At 43.0% G+C, this 4,315-nt stretch overlaps 2 pseudogenes across 1 annotated transcript; both read left to right on the top strand.

Annotated features, from left to right (window-relative positions):
• Positions 1 to 930: 930 nt before the first annotated feature.
• Positions 931 to 1,844, top strand: LOC100579378 (annotated as a pseudogene). Its single transcript, XR_180194.3, has 2 exons — positions 931 to 1,467; positions 1,783 to 1,844. The product of XR_180194.3 is annotated as an S-phase kinase-associated protein 1-like (transcript).
• A 740-nt stretch (positions 1,845 to 2,584) lies between these two features.
• LOC100580055 lies at positions 2,585 to 3,965 on the top strand (annotated as a pseudogene).
• Positions 3,966 to 4,315: the final 350 nt, after the last annotated feature.

Genomic DNA, 4,315 nt, shown 5'->3' with positions numbered 1-4,315 from the left:
AATGAAGACACATGGGATGTATTCCCAAGTGTAGAAAACACTTAGTTCTCAAAGATAAATAGATGAAGATGAATGTTGGTCTGGGATAGGGTAAAAAACAGAGTGGTCATGAAAGACATCCCTGCAAAAGTGATATTTGAGTGGAGACATGAAGGAAGTAAAGATGTGAACTGTGTGGACATGTGGGAAAATGGCATTCCAGACAGAAAGAAAACCATCTACAAGTCCTGGAAGTTGGGGTACGGCACAGGTTCAAGGAAGAGCAGGGAAACTCGTGCATCAGGAACAGAGGGGATAGAGGGGTGCGTCTTTAGGTGCGATTCCCCTGAGCTGTGGATTCTTGTGCTAACGATTTATTAAGAAGCTGATAAGGAGGAGGGGGAAGCAGAAAAGCTAAACAAAAGTGCAAGTTCAGGTGAAATCAATTCCTCATCCTAATTCTTTGGGTGTTCTGTAATATAAATTACATTGCAAATTCTGTACCACTTTAAGGTAAGAGAGCTGAGCTTTCACACTTCTGCAGCCGTCAGGCACTGGCACTTCTGAACACCAGGTAGTGCTCTGAAGAAGGTCGTAAGTGGAAAGCACACAGAAGCTGTGAGAATGGGTATGTAGAACCCGAAATAATTTCCCAGGAGATAAGAGAGAACATGGAATCAGAATACCAGTGCTCATTAATATTCAGCCTCCATTGCATTTAGATGTAGCCAATATATTTATGTTGTAAGTAGATTCCGTTGGTTACAATGAAAATAAAAGACCACAGGAGAATAAGTGATAAACCACCAAGACCAGTTAGGATGCTACTGCAATATTTTTGGAAAGAAAAACTAGTAAGACTCAAACGGTGAGATATGGAAACAGAACTACCTTTTCCGCAACAGGTTGCTGGCAGGACACAAGTGTCTTGAAAACTACCTCTAAAGATGCCATGTCGCGCCACTGTAGTGGCTTCTTCCTCTGCCTTTCTCTTCCTCTGCTGTCGCCTCCCAACTCTCGTCAGCCTCCAGCCGGCCATCTCCTTAACACAGAACACCATGCCTTCAATTAAGTCGCAGAGTTCTGGTGGAGAGATATTTGAAGTTGATGTGGAAATTGTCAAACAATCTGTGACTATCAAGATCATGTTGGAAGATTTGGGAAGGAATGATGAAGAAGATAATGACCCAGTTCCTCTACCAAATGTTAATGCAGCAATATTTAAAAAGGTCATTCAGTGGTGCACCCACCACAAGGATGACCCTCCTCCTCCCGAAGATGATGAAAACAAAGAAAGGTGAACAGACGATATCGCTGTTTGGGACCAAGAATTCCTGAAAGTTGACCAAGGAACACTTTTTGAACTCATTCTCGCTGCAAACTACTTAGACTTCAAAGGTTTGCTTGATGTTACATGCAAGACTATTGCCAATATGGTCAAGAGGAAAACTCCTGAGGAGATTCACAAGACCTTCAATATAAAAAATGACTTTACTGGGCCGGGAGCTATGGCTCACGCCTGTAATCCCGGCACTTTGGGAGGCCAAGGCGCGTGGATCACGAGGTCAGGAGATCGAGACCATCCTGGCTAACACGGTGAAACTCCGTCTCTACTAAAAAAACACAAAAAAATTAGCCAGGCATGGTGGCGAGCGCCTGTAGTCCCAGCTACTCAGGAGGCTGAGGCAAGAGAATGGCAAGAATCCGGGAGGCAGAGCTTGCGGTGAGCCGAGATGGCGCCACTGCACTCCAGCCTGAGCCACAGAGCAACACTGTGTCTAAAAAAAAAAAAAAAAAAAAATTACTTTACTGAAAAGCGGGAAGCCCAGGTACGCCAAGAGAACCAGCGGTATGAAGAGAAGTGAAATGTTATGCCTGACACTGTAACACTGTAAGGATTGTTCCAAATACTAGTTGCACTACTCTGTTTATAGTTGTTAGTATTAGACAAACAGTAGACAAATGCAGCAGCAAGTCAATGGTATTAGTGGAATACTGTCCTCACTGCATGTGTAGTTTGAGTACAGATTCCAAACCTATGGCTGAGTTTCTTCCAGTATGATCAAAAGTTTCTTTTTTCTTTGCCGTGAATAAAACTGAACTGTAGGTTCTCTGTAAGTGGAATTTTGGCCTTTCCCTCTTTTTTGTAAAGCAATGTCTGCCTAGTTTATTGTCCAGTTAACTTTAGTGACCTTTTAAAAGTTGGCACTGTAAATAAACCAACTTGCAAAAAAAGTTTTCTGGACTAGAATTAACAAAATGTTATCTTTATTCATGAGTTAGAAACTGGAAAAAGGCTTCTTGAAGTAAATGTTCTGAGTGGAGTTACTAGAATGTCTTCCAGCCTCCTGCAGTCAAGGAGAACCACTGTATTGATTAACCTATATGTAGCAGGGCTCCCTTCATTGCATCTGAGGATTTGTTTTCTCTTTAATTTTATTTTTAATCCTCTTAGCTTTAAATATATTGCCTAGAGACTCAGTTACTACCCAGTTTATGGTTTTTTTAGGGAAATGTAACTGGACAGTTTGTTAGCTTTTCAATTAAAAAGACACTTAACCTATGGAAAAAAAAGAGAGAGAGAAAACTACCTCTAAAAGCCAAAATGGGAAAGGAAAAGACTAATATCAACATTGTCATCATTGGACAAGTAGGTTCAGGCAAGTCCACCACTACTGGCCATCTGATCTACAAATGCATTGACATCAACAAAAGAACCATTCAAAAATTTGAGAAGGAGGCTGCTTAGATGGGAAAGGGCTCCTTCAAGTATGCTTGGGTCTTGGATAAACTGAAAACTAAACATGAACCTGGTATCACCATTGATATCTCCCTGTAGAAATTTGAGACCAGTAAGTACTACATGAGTATCATTGATGCCCCAGGACACACAGACTTCATCAAAAACACAATTACAGGGACATCTCAGGCTGTCCTGGTTGTTGCTGCTGGTGTTGGTGAATTTGAAGCTGGTATCTCCAAGAATGGACAGACCCACGAGCATGCCCTTCTGGCTTACACACTAGGTGTGAAACAACTAATTGTTGGTGTTAACAAAATGGATTCCACTGACCACCCTACAGCCAGAGGAGATATGAGGAAATCGTTAAAGAAGTCAGCACTTACGTTATGAAAATTGGCTGCAACCTTGACACGGTAGCATTTGTGCTAATTTCTGGTTGGAATTTGACAACATGCTGGAGCCAAGTGCTAACGTGCCTCGGTTCAAGGGATGGAAAGTCACCCGTAAGGATGGCAATACCAGTGGAACCACACTGCTTGAGGCTCTGGACTGCATCCTACCACCAACTCGTCCAACTAACAAGCCCCTTTGCCTGCCTCTCCAGGACGTCTACAAAAATTGGTGATATTGGTACCGTTCCTGTTGGCTGAGTAGAGACTGGTGTTCTCAAACCCGGTATGGTGCTCCGGTCAATGTTACAACTGAAGTAAAGTCTGTTGAAATACACCATGAAGCTTTGAGTGAAGCTCTTCCTGGGGACAATGTGGGCTTTAATGTCAAGAACGTGTCTGTCAAGGATGTTTGTCGTGGCAACAATGCTGGTGACAGCAAAAACGACCCACTAATGGAAGCAGCTGGCTTCACTGCTCAGGTGATTATCCTGAACCATCCAGGCCAAATAAGTGCTGGCTATGCCCCTGTACTGGATTGTCACACAGCTCACATTGCATGCAACTTTGCTGAGCTGAAGGAAAAGATTGATCGCCGTTCTGGTAAAAAGCTGGAAGATGGCCCTAAATTTTTTAAGTCTGGTGATGCTGCCATCGTTTATGTGGTTCCTGGCAAGCCCGTGTGTGTAGAGAGCTTCTCAGACTACCCATCTCTGGGTCACTTTGCTGTTGGTCATATGAGACAGACAGTTGCTGTGGGTATCATCAAAGCAGAGGACAGGAAGGCTGCTGGAGCTGGCAAGGTCACTAAGTCTGCCCAGAAAGCTCCGAAGCCTAGTGAATATCATCCCTAGTACCTGCCACCTCAGTCTTAATCAGTGGTGAAAGAACTGTCTCAGAACTGTTTGTTTCCATTGGCCATTTAAGTTTAATAGTAAAAGAATGGTTAATGATTACAGTGCATTGTAAAACTGTCAGAAGGAGAGGAGAATGTTTTGTGGACCACGTGTGTATGTGTGTGTGTGTGTGGTGTGTGTGTGTGTGTGTGTGTGTGTCTGTGGCAGTTTTAAGTTATTAGTTTTTAAAATCAGTACTTTTTTTTTTTTTTTTTTTTTTGAGACAGAGTCTCACTCTGTTGCCCAGGCTGGAGTGTAACGGCATGATCTCAGCTCACTGCAACCTCCACCTCCGAGGTTCAAGTGAT

The sequence above is a fragment of the Nomascus leucogenys genome, chromosome 23 (assembly GCF_006542625.1).
Source record: "Nomascus leucogenys isolate Asia chromosome 23, Asia_NLE_v1, whole genome shotgun sequence".
NCBI lineage: Eukaryota > Metazoa > Chordata > Mammalia > Primates > Hylobatidae > Nomascus > Nomascus leucogenys.
Note: the sequence above shows the minus strand (reverse complement) of the source record. Positions and strands in the feature narration are given on the sequence as shown.